The following is a 17,291-nucleotide window of genomic DNA, read 5'->3' as shown; positions in this document are numbered from 1 at the left end:
CATCTGGGACTCTTTCTTGAAAAGGAAAAGGTCGTATAGCCTGAAGTATTAGATAGAAAAATAAATAGATAGTTTTAAAGTGTAATTTATTTGTGAAATGAGAGGATACGCAGAGCTGAATGAAAAGTAAGAGTTGCTCTTGGAGAGTAAAATTTGTTTCTGTTTGATGACAAGTCTAATCATTTCTAAAAAAAAAACTAATTTAATAGAGCAGAATAATGCCATAAAACATATTAAGCCCTCTCGGTATTTATGAAATTTACTTACGGCATTCCAGCTTAACCAAGGAATCTTAACAATTATAGTATTGCTAAAAGCGTGAGGAGTGGGGGAGAGAAAAGAAAAAGAGAAAATTGAGGCTAGATATATCATTACGAGAAAAAAAAGAATGTAGGGATCTGTTATATATCCATGACTAAAACCAACCTTAGAGTGCCAGCAATACTTGTTGATGAGAGGAATAGATAACAATGGTAGAATTCAGACAAGATGTCACGACAGATGAGCATTTGACATGTCATTGCTGAGGATATGATCTTGAACGAATATATATATATATATATATATATATATATATATATATATATATATATATATATATATATATATTTCGAGCTATAAATGTCCTTTAATATCTAATTCGCTCTACCTAGGAATTAATATATTTTCATATATGTAAACCCAAGGGGAATCTTTTAGTTGATAATAATTTCGTCCTCTCGTGAGTTCGAACGACTGCCCAGCGGACAGAGAGGACTTCAGTGATGGTATCGATTCGGCTAACAAGTGAGGTTATAAGTTTATACCGACTCCGACCTTACAAATCACTGTCGAACTCGGGTATTCGTACTTAGAGTCTATATCCAATACCCTCTACCATTTGTAGCTCGAATAATTTATATGAATCACGGTGATGTGAAAATTATTCGTATATATATGTGTGTGGTGTGTGTGAGTGTGTCAATATAAGTACCTTATTACGCTAACGTTTTAGGACCATGTGTCCCATTTTCAAAGCACAAATTAAAAGGACAAGAAAATTAAAATCTGTTTTCTCTTATTTTTGAATCTGATTATATTCAGTTGTCCTTTAATTTTTAACTTTGAAAGTGTTACACAGTCCTGAAACGTCAGCGTAATAAAATACCTAAATTGAAAGGAATTAAAGGAATTCTCCATCTTCCCAAACTCGATGCTGTTCGTCAGTTTTAAAGCAATCGCTTTCAACTTCAATTTCTAAGGTCCTCCAAAAATCCACAAGGAGGGCATACCTTTGAGGCCTATTGTAGCAAACTGCAATACTCCTCAGGCTGATTTTGACCTCTTGATTTCAATGATAGAATTGTGGGTAAAATTTTAGATGGAATTATGTATAGTCTGGAAATCGTCTCCTTATTCACTAATATGTCTATTGACTTTGTTTTGCCAACAAGGAAAATTCACGCCACCTATTCACATTAATAAATTTTGTGAGTTTATAAATATGTGTGCAAAGTCCACCATATTTGAGTTTGAAGGAGATTTCTACCAACAAAAAGCAGGGGTTGCTATGGGATCCTCTTTGTCGCCTGTTTTAGCTAATCTTTGTATGGAATTTTTTTAAATACTTTTTGTGGACAAACTTCCGGATGATTTGAAACCTTCTATATGGGTAAGATATGTTGATGATATCTTTATTGTTTATAAAGACGATGCCGAAAGTTTTGATCAGTTTCTTCTACAACTGAATAGTTTTCTTCCATCCATTGCGTTTACAGTGGAAAGGGAAGTCGATAAGTGTCAGCCATTTTTAGACTTGGTTGTTCACCGGGATGAGGTAAATAAGTCTTTTAAATTCCCTGTTTTCAGGAAAAGTACTCACACAAATACGTACATATATTTTTATTCCTATCATGACGAGAAAATCAAACACAACGTTCTGACCAATTTGTTTTTTTAGAGCTTTTCGAGTTTGTGACCCTAGTTTCATTGACCAGGAAATTGAATTCTTGACTACGAGTTTCAGAAAGTTGTTACCCCAGTTTTTTTATCGACAAATGTCTTTTTAGAGCCAGAAGAATGTTTTATAATCCAAGGGAACGTTGTTCGACTGCTAATATTAAATGCCTTCCCCTTCCGTATAATCATGACCTGAAAAAAATTTCTAATAATCTTAGAAAAGAAAGTCATGGGTATACCGTAGTTTTTCAATACCCGAATACTTTTAAAAGAAAATTATCAAAAACAGTTACAGAAAACCAAACACCGATGTTGGAGTCTATGTTATAGGATGTAAAAATTGTGACAATTGCTATATTGGTGAAAGCGGTCGTTCCCTGGACCAGAGGAAACGTGAACATATCGCAGCTTGTCGTTTGGGCAACGTTTACAGCGCCATTGCCAAGCATATTTGGGATTCTGATCCTGCCATCGACTTCAAGGGAGGAAAAGTTATATATAAGAGTGCGGATAGGACCACTAGGAGAATTGTAGAAGGGGCTCTCATCACTTTGAATGACACCTTTGAGGGGAACTCTGGAATAATGAACAATTTAATTTTGAGCGAAATTTGCAAAAGGGCCAGAATTAAGAACTTCAGAAATGTGTAGTACAGCCTTCTTCAATCTGATAATGTAGATAACCACCCTTCGCCCGTTCCAGAGTCTGATCTACAAACTACCTTTTTGGCTAACGACCCTCAAGATGTCATTCAGGAAGAGGACCGGCGCTTTGTCCCGCCTCGAAGATCACAGAGAATTATGGAAAGGAATACGACCAATGACTTGTTCGCATATTTTAACCTTGTTTTTTTTATGTTTATTTGGATTTCTTCTCCCAATACCATGTATCTCATTTAGTTAGTGATCAAGTCCACTGTACGAAGAACGAAAGCTTTAATCTTTGTAAATATTTCCATAAATATATTTCATCTGGATAAACAAGGATATTACTGTGGATCCTTCTATTGATATATATATATATATATATGTGTGTGTGTGTGTGTGTGTGTGTGTGTGTGTATTGCACCATTCTGCCTCAACACTCATTTGGATTGATTGGAGTTTCCAGAGGTTGACGGTAGGGGATACCCCATTTTTTTCTTAATATTAAAAAGTGTCATATTGACAAATTATCATCCCTCTGCCCTCCTCCACCTTGGCTGCAACCCAAGTCGTTTAACTAACAGGTACCCAACTGACTGCTTAGGTCAAGAAAGCCACGATAGATTTTTGTTTTCATGGCTTCAGAATGGATAGCACTACAGAGAAACGGCACACATGCACACACCATGCTCTTGTGCAGAACGTAAGGTGAGAGTCCAGTGGGTGAAGCCCCATGTCCCCTGTTTAGGTCAGAGCATAATACCCTAAGATAGGTTAGGTTAGGCTCTATCATTGTTGTCTTGTGACCTTGATCTGCTGTTAAGCAGGCCGTGACCTGCAGAAATGACATGTGCAGCTCCTCTGCACTTTTATCCTAGAATGTTCTGCCCTTCTGGTTTCAGAAAATATTTTTGAACGAAACGTTTTCTGATGCTTTTCTCCGGACTAGCCGCAGCCCACTATAGTGAAAAAAGTGTGATGACATTTAAGGCGACATAAAAGTTCAAAGATGCTGATGATAAACAAAAAAAAATATAAGAGAATAGTGAAGCCGAAGTATAAAAAGGGCCGAGATAAATCATGAAAGGAACGGCGCAAAAGTCAGGCCGACACTTAAGAGTTAAACAACACTTGGTCCTCAGCAGGGGGACCATGATTAAGCAACGCGTCTTCCACATCATTTGATTCCACCACCTGCTACGAGTAACATGCAACGCTGCAGGCTAAGTAAACAGAGTTCTTTCCTTTTTATTTTTATTTTTTTTACTGTACATGTCTGAACTCCATAAACAGCAATGGAATGAGTGGTTGCATATAAAGGAATAAGGGAAGAGGAGTTAAAAGAAGAGAAAGTGGAGAAGTATAAGGGAGAGGAGAATTTAAGTTTGGAATTAAACGAAAAGAAGTTTGATTAGTTTATAGTCTGTGAGAAAAATGAACAATCATTCTTGTATTGAGTGTTTTTCTTTTCAGCTGCCTATTCATGTCTGTCCGTTTATTTTCATTACATAAAGAGTATTAAGAGGACTGACTGCTTTCATCCTGATTATACCAATCCCTTTTTAATACTGCTAGTTCCGGAACTATAAAACAATTACTGAACTTTTGGCGTTAGCAAATATGAGATACCAAATACCACTTGTAATGGAATAGTACAAAAAGATTCTGATGAAAGCCATGAGCAATAACAGTCTTTACGAATGATTTCCACGAATGACAAAAAATAACGACCTTAATAGTAATTAAAAAAATTCATAAGTTTCTGTGTTTTTCTTCTTTTTTTAGCTTTCTGTAAAAGAAGACTATTGAGGTTGCTATTTCTCTGTCCGTCTGCACTTTTTCTGTCCACCCCGAGATCTTAAAAACTACTGAGGCTAGAGGGCTGCAAATCGATATGTTAATGATCCACCCTCCAATCATCAAACATGACAAATTGTAGCGCTCTCGCCTCAGTGGTTTTTATCTTATTTAAGTTAAAGTTAGCCATGATTGCTATAGGTGCCAACAACACAGGCCACCACCGGGCCATGGCTGAAAGGTTCATGAACCGCAGCTGAGAGTTTCATGGGTCGTGGCTGAGAGTTTCATACAGCATTATACGCTGTACAGAAAACTCGATTGCGCCGAAGAAACCTCGGCTAATTTTATTTATTTCAGGATTATTTCCAGTTTCATGAGAAAATTTGTAACTGAGGCGACAGCTCATCTCAAGAGTTTATATAAGAGCACATATAAAGAGAGTTGCCCAAGATTTGCCGGGGTAATAATTAAGGAAGATCAAATCTAGTTAGTTAAGTCTTGAAAACTTCAGACAGGGCATGAAAAGTCTCCAATTTCTGTAAAATTTCAGTAAATAATCAGGCAAGATTTGGACTGAAATTCGACAATGGTTAGATGCAGGATTTGAAAAAAGTAGACAGGACAAAAAAAAGTGTCAAGATCCTGTTAGATTCCAGTTATTAAGGAAGGTTGCTGTTGAAATTGGACAAGATTTAGATGCAGTCAGACACCAAATGAATAACGTCAGAGAAGACACGAACAGGAATAGGCAAGATATAATAAAAACAAAATCTTAATATGACAAACCAACGAAATCTTTTACTTAACCAAGTATAAGAAAATAAGATACAGAAAATCTACATATTGGAAAGTACCTACCAACAGCTTTCAATCAAAGAAAAAAGCAGATGTACCGCTACCAACATATAATAAAGCAAAAACAAAAAACAAAAAAAAACCTAATTATCAGTGAGTGTCCTACTCAGATCATTGAAGCAAAAAACAAAAAACAAAAAAAGAACAAGAAAGAGACAAGGAAAAAAGGAATCCTTAACACTTCTTTGTTTATGACCTTGTCTGAGAACCATAAACATCAGTATAAAGTTCCGTAAGAATCATGAGGAACAGTAAATAAACATTAACAGGATCTTCAGCGAAAACAGAAACTTAGTAACACGATTGTCAGAGTGTCACTGATGAGGAGTAAGTTTTTAATTGTTTTAGAGAATGTATACAGAGTGAAATTCCAAAGATTCGGGTCTGGAAACCAAGCTGGAAACTATTTAAAAGTAACTCTAAAGCATATGAAGTTATTCTTTATGACGAGGAAGCAGATTCTGATGAAAACGTTTGTCAAGAAAGGAACAGAGATCAGGATTAGAAAAGGGTTGGTGGAATTAGTAATGAATCGTAGGAAGAGGTTCAGATCAAGACCAGAAACGATGTCTGATTAAGATCGAAGGGAAAACTATGCATTACAAAATACGGGTGTTGGCATAGGGACTGACAACGTCTTCCTTTACCTGAAAATTAAACCGTTTCTAATTCTCTACAGATTTTATAGCCTCCCCTCTGTCACTTCGCTCATTGGTTAAACGTCATAGTAGAAAGCTTTCCTTAGAGTCCCACATCGTCATTCTCTTTGGGGTAATAGAAAAACTATTGACCTCTAAACATGCAAGGAAGATAAGAAATATTTCTTCAGATCTTTTGAATCTCGTCAGAAAAAAACGATAAATAAGCAAGGAGTCATTTGCAGGATTCTTTTTGGATAAGAAGAGAGACCGCAGAGACGGATAGCCTGAGACCCGTTCACTCTAGACTTGACGATGTCCTCAGAGTAAATGTGGGAAGAAGTAGGCAACTGGGTGTTACGGGGCTGCCTGAGACGAAACATCGAAGTGAAGATCTTTCCGTCTTTAGGAATGTCAAAGACATAGGAATCTGTTTCTCGTCATGTTGAAAGTACAGAGCCCAGAGGTCTACACCAGATCTCTTAGCGTGCTAAATCGTGACGGCATAATCTCGGTGTTTAGTAGATCCAACCAACTCACCAACTCAAGCAAAGAGAACTCCTAAACAGAAAAGTGAAAGCAGATCCGAATTATGAAATACTATTTTTAGCTTCGTCTCTTGGTGAACAATACATACTTCAGAACCCCCTTCCCCCGTCTCTCTCTCTCTCTCTCTCTCTCTCTCTCTCTCTCTCTCTCTCTCAGTCACCAGTGGGAAGTGTTGCTATGCTAATTGAGGTTACATGACCTTGTCACTCACACATTTCAGAATGGCTTCCCTGATGCGTCAACGCAACCGTTTTCATAACCGTTAGATTAAATGGGGAACAAAAACCAAAATAATTGTTATGAAAACACCAAATATCTACTACGTTCTGGAGGTCGAAATTAGCATATCGCCAGGGTCAACTGCAGCCACTGAAGACAAAAACAATGACTATCAAGATAAACCATAAGAAATTAAGATGAAGCAAAAGAAAAAACTTGCAAAACAAAACAACATATTTTGGTATGATCTGGCAGGCTGGACTTAGAAGATCGTATGCGCCGCAAAATGAGATGAGGATTAGCATTGGGGGCTATAATTAACAGGCCTCTCTCTCTCTCTCTCTACTACTTGATCTTCCAAATGAGATTTATAACTGTGATCTCATCAAGTAGATTATGCATATATATATATATATATATATATATATATATTATATATATATATATATATATATATAACATATATATATATATATATATATATATATGTGTGTGTGTGTGTGTGTGTGTGTGTGTGTGTGTGTGTATGGAATCAGTGAGCCATTTCACCGAACAGGGGTGGTTCAAAGTAATAACACAATGGTTACTTCCGCATTCCCATTAACAGCTGAATTGTGGAAAAACACTGTCCTGAGTGTAAGTAGACGTGTGGTCCCTGTAAACTAACCCATTCCTTTCCAAAAGTCTTTCACTCCATTTGTCCAGCCCTTTCTAGGTCTTCTTCTCCTCTTTAAATTCTTATCACCAGCCTATCGTCTTTTCTTAAAACCAAACCATCTTCAAAACATCTGATTCACCCTTCCACCTTACTATATATTTTTCACCCTTTCATTCCTTCCTAATTCCCACGTACACTATCATGAAAGTCAAATTCATCAGCTCCAAGATTTTTTTCTAAATATTATTTGTTTTCAACGTCCACACTTCACATACATATAAGACAGCTGGCTCAATATATCATTAATAGAGTCCTGCCTTGACTTGCATAAACAATTTAATTCTTTGTACTCTGAGAGTCAACTCGTCTCTCGTTCTGCTATCATGTCATATATACTTCCAAATACCCGTACAGAACTACATACTTTCCTTTCTTCCACAATACATTGCTTCATTTCTCTGGTCTTCATTTACTCTCAAAGCCATAATCTCGGTTACTTTCTCTTCTTCCTCCTCTTGCAAGCGTTCACAAACCCGACAATGCTGTATCATTTGCAGACATCAACCATTTCTTATCTCATATCCTTACACCTACATCAACTGTCCTTTCCCGGATTTTTTCACATTACCTCATCCACAAATATACAGAAAGGACTTGAAAACATGACACGCACTTGTCCCAGACATACCTTTACACCAAACCAGTCATTCCCCCGACTATATATCCTTATACATGCGCTTCACTGCCATCATAAGGAATTTTTGCATTCTCAACAACGTGTCTTCTTTACCACACATCCTCAACAATCGCGACATTGCATCTCTGTCAGCTCTGTAATATGATTATTATGGGCTTATGAATCCCACTTTATGTTTTTTTTCTCTTTACTTCCAAACTTCTGACATAAGTTTCATAATAATCGTTTGATCTGTGCGTACCTATAACCTTCCTTTCCTAAACCCACATCGTTCTCCCCCATCTACCTTTTGTCATCTATCATACTCTCTCAATTAAAATCCGACAACGGGAATTCCCTGTAAAAAGCACTAAGTAATGCTAAAGGCCAGTATATCTGACAGTCATCTCTTGCACATTTTACTTTATACAATGGAACAAAGATTTCTGCCATCAATTCCCCGAATAATCCCGTTTTCCACTTATTAAACCTTTCATATCATCATCCCAAAAGATGTGGGTATTATTACCCTACATGCTTAATTCTCATTTGACAGCTTTAGTTATTAGGTTAAACAAAAACTCCCATTTTCCGTAAGAACACCGTTAAGATTATACATCTTTAATATCATATATAGATATATATAGATTATAAATACCTAAAAATAAGTATATATATATAAATATTATATTATACAAGATATATATATATATATATATATATATAAATATATATCCCCTATTTTATATATTATTATATAATATATCATTATAATATATATATATATATCCCCTATTATGTAATATTAGATCGTACGAAATAACTAGATATATATATAATATATATTATTATAAACAGATATATCGCTATAGTATAACATATAAATATATAACCTTGATATCATCAGCCCAAAAAGATTTGTTAGTTATTACTAAAATCGGAATCTCATTTACAGTATATAGTTAACAAAACTCCCATTTTCATTATTAACCCCGTAAGATATATATTATCTATGATATATATATATAGATATACTGAATATATATATATATTAGCAGATTAATATATGTATATATATATATATATATATATATATATAGATATATATATTAGATACATTTATATATCATAATAGATATTTATAATATTATTATATAATCACCTAATATAGAATATAATTTATATTAGATATGTATATAATATATATAATATATAATAGTATATATATATATATATGGTAATATATATATATATATATAGATATGATATATATAGTAATATATATAAAAAAAAAATATATATATATATATATATATATAGATATATATATATGACTGGTAAAAAAGGTTTTATGTTACAAAAAGAAATCCATCTAAAAACGGAGCCAGTAAAAACACCAAAAATAGAGAGAAAATGTACTATATTTCAGAGACAGCAGTCTCTGAAATATAGTTACTTTTCTCTCACTTTTTGGGTTTTTATGGGCTTTTTCCTTTTAGGTAGGAATTTTTATATATATACATACTATAGGGGTATATTATCCCATTTATTATATATATATATATATACTATATATATAAATACTATAATATATATATCTATTATTAATATAATATAATAAGATATTATATTACGTATACATATACATATACGTATATATAATAAATATGTGCATGCATACTATAAAAAAAATTTTCCACGTTGCAATTGCTTTGTGTTTTGGCAAACGATAATTTATTACTTACTTTATGCCATTTTCTTACTAGGATCTTCAATGTTTTTGCCTGAGAGTAAATGGGTAACTTTAGCTGGATAATGGCTCTCATAATAAAGGGGAAACCTTAATGAACATTATAAAAAAGACAGTCTATCTTATGTAAGATATATAAAAACCTCACTATTATTATTATTATTATTATTATTATTATTATTATTATTATTATTATTATTATTATTTTATTATTTTTCGATTAGCGATCGATTGCAATGTATGTGAACTTTCCTTAGAGTTTTTTCCTATATTCTCCCCTGTGGAATAATCGAAGGAAGAGTACACTATATTTACCTAAAACTTTATGTTCCTATGCAAACGTTTCCTTATATTTTTAACAAAATAATCTCGGGCATCGCACTAACATTCATACTGACCCCACTTAGGTTCATATTCTTTGGGGTCAAATCATATTATTACCTGATACCGGATTCCAGTAATCACTTCAGCTATTTGTTCGTGAGACCTGTTTGTCATATTCAACGGAAATTCGTTCGTTTCTTCAGTTTACCTCATTATAGGGGAACCCATTTTCTGCGTCTTATCATATTTCACAAAACAATAAACTGTATCTAAACTGATACTGCAAGAAGTAAAGCAAAATGAAATATAATCTCACCGTCACATTCTTGGTCATTCGCGTAATCTCTAGATGTATACACAATAGTACGAATCGTGCTTGTTCTTCAGATTTTAGTGTATGTTCACTATTACTCATTATGCTTCAATTGCGTTTTTTTTCTTATGATACTGTCTGATCTCTCATTAAGCTGGCTATTTTTACAGCGTCTTTGATGAACTAGTTATATTTGTTTGTTACCTGTTTGGAAATGTAACATTGCACATCATGCTTGTTTTCCTTCGTTTTAATGAATGTTGGATTTTTAACATCTGAACTAAACCATATTCCGTTTATTTTTAAACTTTTATTGGAACTTATTGTGACTATTGATACCTATCTAGTTTTCATTTGTTATGGGCAGATATATAACTATCCAGCCGTCATTTGGTAGCGGAATGCAGCCTACATTCTCAGAATCAATTGTTAGCTAAATATAACTTCTATCTTCTAGTCATTCGGAAATCAATAAGGGTTATTATCCAGTAGTTATATTCAGTGAGACGCCTAACTATCTAGTAGTTATATGCAGCGACACCTGACAATCTATTAGTTATTCGTGATTCCATAGCACCATACTATATTATAAGCATTTGCAGCAAGACGCCAACTATCCAGTAATCATATGCATTTGCACATCCAACTCTCTAATAGTTATTTGGAGATAGAGTCCTAACTTTTTAGTAGTTATTTACTAGATATATTCCTGGCCATCTAGTGGTCATTTGTAGTTCTATTGCTGTCATTTGGCATCTTATGCCAACTAACTATCTAGCGGTCAATTGTAGCTCTTTTGTAGTCATTTGGCAGCTTATGACACCTAACTATCTAGCGGTTATTTTCAGCTTTATTGTAGTCATTTGACATCTAATGACGTATTACTACCTAGTGGTCATTTGTTGCTCTGTTGTAGTCACTTGGTATATTATGACACCTAACTATCTGGCACCGGGGTTTCAACCTTTCTCTCCCCGGTACAATTTCGGACATTTGTAATATCAGTAATGTAGGAGCCTTTTCACTTTGCATAACGTGGAAAACAAAACCAACCTAGAAACACATTCTATCCTGTATATTTGCAAGCACTGTACAGAAGGGAAGTAAGTACATACCTCACTGACATTACCAACAATATTAAATTGAATTTCCTGCACATGCACTGTGTTCACTTTTAAAGACAATTTTCAGTTGGACTTTATCGCTTATATTCTCTTCGAAATTTTAGTGTATGTTCACTATTACGCATCACGCTTCAAAGACAATTTTTTTTAATTATTTACCTCTGGCTATGCAGTAAATGTTCAAAGTTATGGTACTTAAAGGGAGTTAATGAAATGGCTGAAACTGTTTTCATTAACTGTCCTAGTTGGCCGAGGAGCAGTTTTTGCTATAGCACATTGAAGGTCAGCATCTAACATTCATTCGAGTGCCATGGGGAGCATATACCCCCCGACAGACCCTTGGCGAACCCCCTTGGGTACGCGTACCCAAGGTTGAAAATCCTTGATCTAGCAGTTATTTGTAGCTCTATTACAGTCATTTGGTATCTTATGACACTTAACTATTTAGTGGTGATTTGTAGCTCTATTGCTGTCATTTGGCATTTATGACACCTAACCATCTGGTGGTGATTTGTTGCTTTATTGTAGGTATTTGGCATCTTATAACCCTTATCAAGTGGTTATTTTGTACATCATTGTACCTCATAATCTGACAGCCATTTGCAGCAAAGGGCACATAACTACCTAATGGTCACTTTTGATACTGAATGACTAACTATTTAGAAGTTATTTGGCAGCTCAAAGTACCCAGATAATTGTCACTTGACAGCTAAAGACAGTTAGCCATCTAGTTGGCATCTGCAAGCTATACGGCAATACTTATTATTCAAAAGCTCCAGTAATGAAAATCTATTCATTATCAATATTTATAATTCAGTTTTGTATACATTTTTTTCTCACTTCACTTTTCAAGGATTCCAAGTCTGCTTTATCTAAAAAAACTAATATTTGAAAAAAAAAAAAAAAAAACTTTCAGTACATACGGGTCAGAAATCAAATTCTATTATTTGAAAGTTACATTAAAAGTTTTGAAAAACGAACAAGAAACAGCGAAGGTCGACATTTAAATAATATCGCACTTCTGACAGCCCAAAAATCAATTCCAATACTGCTAATGGAAAAACATCAACATTCAGAACGTATGTAAAGTGGCAAAACTGTTCTCTGAAAAACAATTTTTGTAATCATCCCACACGGTATCAGTCATTATAATCTTTTTTTATTTACATAGCTTGAGAGAGAGAGAGAGAGAGAGAGAGAGATACTCTCTGCATGTGACTGATAGATATAGGGAAGATTATACACGAAAACAACACATAATCTTCACATTCATCCTCATAATTTTCCCGAAATATATTTGCAAATCGCTGAGATCATGGTAATATACGCTAATGCGAACTTGGAATCAGCCCAGATGGTGAATAATGATAATAATAATAATAATAATAATAATAATATTAAAGATTTCTTCATCAGCTACCCAGCATTTTACCTTACTACGAATTAGTGCGTTTCTGCAGTGTCGTGTGCGCCGGTCCAAGCAGCGAACAGACTCAATGTTAGTCAGCTTATGTGCTCGAATGATCAGCATATATATATATATATATATATATATATATATATATATATATATATATATATATATATATATATATAGTATATCACATGTGGCTTTAATTACTTTTATTAAAAAACAGTGTATTGTATATGTAAATATATATATATATATATATATATATATATATATATATATATACATATATATTATATATAATATATATATATATATATATATATATCTATATATATATCTATATATATATATATATATAATATACATATATTTACATCATTGTCTTTTAATAAAATTAATTAAATTCACATGTGATATACTACAAGCTGTACAGCAGTTGTAGCTTTTGATAATAAGTTTAGATGTGCTCATTAGGTTCTTGCCAGTATGTTATTAATATTATCGATGTTGTTTCATTTATGCCTTCCTTGTTATTAGTATTATTATTATGTCGGCAGATGAAACCTATTCACTCGGAACAAGCACACAGGGGCCATTGACTTGAAATTCAATCTTCCAAAGAATGTTGGTTTCAACCTCCCACCGCAGACCCCACACCACAGCAGTAACTGATCATCATACAGAGTCAGTGATTTTTCATCGCCCTGGAGTGGGAGTGGACCTACGACATCTCAGCGGCGTGTCACGACTAGAGCCGCCATGCCGGCGGACCAAATAAAAGAAAAATAGTCTAGGTCGAAGCAGTTATGTCACGGAATAAACAAAGCATTTTCAATTCACAGACATTTAAAGGTTGGGCTTGTGAATCAACATGACTCCTTCGGATCTGAATAAGCAAGAGGTGAGTTGCCTCTCTTCAAGATGGAGAAGGTATTGACTGAAATGTCAGAGGTTATTTGCCTCTTTTCAAGATGGAGAAGTTATTGTGCCTCTTTTCAAGATGGAGAAGGTATTGACTGAAATGTCAGAGGTTATTTGCCTCTTTTCAAGATGGAGAAGGTATTGTGCCTCTTTTCAAGATGGAGAAGGTATTGACTGAAATGGGAGAGGTTACTTGCCTCTTTTCAAGATGGAGAGCGATTCGAAGGAACTTCTGTTTATGACGAATGAAGAAGGCATTTCATTACCAGTTGTTGCTTGATAAATCTTCATCTGCTGGAGTGAGTGCTTGCGCAAGCAGAGGTCTAGGTAATTCGAAAGCGGATGTGTGCATTGAGTTTGTTCCTTCCTCTGAATATGTTTCTTCCTTTGAACATAAAAGCAGACGATTCCTTCTGTCTAAAATTTTTTCTTTCTTTCTTTTTTTTTACCTAAGGTAGGTAAGTACATGTTGATAAATGCTCTTATCACGTACCTACATTATTATCATTAACTTAGCCTTCGAACTTCTCCCTTCTGGTTTTCGCTAAGCTTGCCACCAATCACAGTACATGAGTCTCGTTTAGGCAAACAAAAGAATGATGTGACTGGGTCCAATTGACCTCATCCTACTTAGCTGTCCAACTCCTTAAACTTTAGACGTCGTAAATGTTCCTCAGAGGGTGTTGCTTAGAAATGGACAACGCCCTTTAAAACACCGTAATAAATAAAAAAAAATTGGCACAAATGGGTCTGCCCGAATCATTTCTCCTTTAGTGTAATCTGTTTTCCCTTCTTTTGCACTTATACTTTGACTGGTATCACTAAGTCGAACACCTGGCTCTGTGCCATCCCTTGTACATAAAAGTGGATGTTATGGCATAGAAATAAGTTGACTCTAACAACATTTGCTACAAATTTATGCTCGAAGTATTTAATTCTGCACTTTTACGCGATTATTCTCTCTCTCTCTCTCTCTCTCTCTCACTGTTCTGTCAATCTCATGTAGAGCACCCTTTCTGAACTTACAAGACCTCGTCACGCCCGTCAAGCTAGATCTTCCCACATTTACTCCCTGGAAGTCTGTAACTCACGTATTGCATGGATGAGTAATTGGATTTTGTCTTTTTCCTTTTGCTTAGCTCTGGAACTCTACTTCTATATACGTTACTCTCATAATGAGAAAAATTCTTCTTGTTTTCTCAGGGCCTGGGCTAGAAAAGGGCTTTAGATTGCCCGTCCCATCGATATCTGCTCATATATATATATATATATATATATTAATAATATATATATCTAGATATATATATATATATGTAGGTATGTATGGATATATAGTATATGTATATTTATTATTACATATATATATCTATATTATAGATATATATATATATTAATATATATATATATATTATAGTCTACTATACATATATATTTATAATATGTATGCTATACAATATAACGTATATGTGTGTGTGTGTGTATGTGTACTTGAACCTATTTATCAAATAAATTAGCTGCAAATGTTTATTATTCCAATCAGTATCTTTCCAATAGCATAGACCCTATCAAAATTTTAATAACTATTCACGAACGATACGTTACATGCTGTTCCAAGATTTTCGTTTCAATTCATCTCTTATTATATATATAATATATATATATATATATTATATATATATATATATATATATAAAACACACACACGACACACAACACACACATAGTATAATATTAATAATATGAATATATGTATATATTTATATATATAATAAATATATTCTATATATTATATATATAAATATATATATATACCAATGTTATTTCTCTATATATCCATATTCATTTTAGTTATTCCCTTTACACACAGATAATCCTTCTTAATTGTATCGATCTATTTATTCCTCTCCAAGAAAGCTGACCGCGTTTCTTTATAGTATATACATGTAAATGAAATCTTTTCGTTTCAACTTTGTGTATTATTGAATCACATTTCATCGTTATTTTTCCTCATATTTAAGATTTCGTACTATTTTTGATATGATTTAGTGTATAATGTTTCATTTTGACAGATTTTCGAAAGCTTGAGATTCGGGGGAAAAAATACTATAAGTTTTCTTTTAAATGGAAATTGACACGAGCCTTCACAAAGACTAGGGTAATTCGAAGAATTGATTTAATTTCGGTCCTCCACTAAAAAATTAATTACATTAATGAAATTGCATCCACATTCCCTTGACCCTTGTAAAAGAAAAAAAATATAACGGGTAACAAGAAAATAAATTCCAAATTTTTGTGCACTTAGTTTTCGTATCAGAATTTGTCTCCGAATTCGCCCGGCTGGGATTCTCAAAGAAATCATTTTTCTTGTGGAGTATTTTCCGTTTTTTAAGTTATTTGCTGTATGGACATTTTTGGATAATTTTTTCTATTAGTAATCAGTCTGGCCCAGAGTTTTTATTTTATTTTATAGGGCATTCAGGATACAGTATTCATCTAGTACGGAGATCTGAAATTCATCTGCAATGTAATTATCGAGATTTATAAACGTCTTTCACTCCTGCTATTTCTAACTAATCTTCTTTCGTTCTTTTTTGAGAATTTTTGGTTTATTTCAACTTGAAATAAATACTAACCTGCTAAATTTTCAACAGGGAATATCAGCATTGATGGACTATTTAGTTGCAATAAAAATTATTGGTTTTGTTACATCTTTCCACTCTCTGCAAAAGTTTAGACGAACATTTCGATAAGGAGGGAAGCATCAGTGTAAAATCAATAGTAAAACAACTGATAGTATGAAGACGTCATGAGATAAACCACCTTATTTCCCAGTACCAGTTCTTTTAGAATTTTACTGAACTTTGTATCATCATTAATAATTCACTTCCTTGCCTTGTGAAAAACCACTGTTAACAATATTTTTTTTTATTTTAATTTTTTTTAGAGAGAACCATGACACTACTTTCGAACGCGAAACACCACTAAATCTTTGTAATCGAACGGAAACAATAACGAAGTATATTAACACAGTGACCCACCAACCTTTGTGTCGCAAGCTTGCCGGAGCTCCGAATGACCTGGGGCAGATGCCACACATCCTTTATATACTATGTATAGATCATCTTCAGCGTTACATCTCCCCCACATATTGGCCACCTACCCCGACTCCTATCCCCCTTTCTTTTCCCTTCCCCCTGACCCCCAGTTTTCGTGAGGAACTCACCTCCCCATCTCACCCGCTACCCCCACCCCTCCCTCTTCATATGACCACTTTCTGATATCCTTTTCATGTTCTTTTACTTCCTTCCTATAACGCCCCCTCTCCTTCTTGTGTTCCTGTATCTAATTCTCTTTTTCATCCTTTTTTAACATTCCCCTGTCCTCTCGACTTTCTTATATTCTTTTTCCCTTCTCTCTCTCTCTCTCTCTCTCTCTCTCTCTCTCTCTCTCTCTCTCTCTCTCTCTCTC

At 34.1% G+C, this 17,291-nt stretch overlaps 1 protein-coding gene across 1 annotated transcript in view; it reads right to left on the bottom strand.

Moving 5' to 3' along the window:
- Positions 1–16,959, bottom strand: part of LOC135211257 (homeotic protein female sterile-like) — a 42,800-nt gene extending 25,841 nt beyond the window's left edge. Inside the window, exon 1 of the mRNA XM_064244553.1 lies at positions 16,866–16,959. The gene's annotated coding sequence lies outside the window, so the exon portion shown is untranslated. The remainder of the gene's footprint in view (positions 1–16,865) is intronic.
- Positions 16,960–17,291: the final 332 nt, after the last annotated feature.

The sequence above is a fragment of the Macrobrachium nipponense genome, chromosome 4 (assembly GCF_015104395.2).
Source record: "Macrobrachium nipponense isolate FS-2020 chromosome 4, ASM1510439v2, whole genome shotgun sequence".
Lineage (NCBI taxonomy): Eukaryota > Metazoa > Arthropoda > Malacostraca > Decapoda > Palaemonidae > Macrobrachium > Macrobrachium nipponense.
This window is presented reverse-complemented; position numbering and strand designations above follow the sequence as displayed.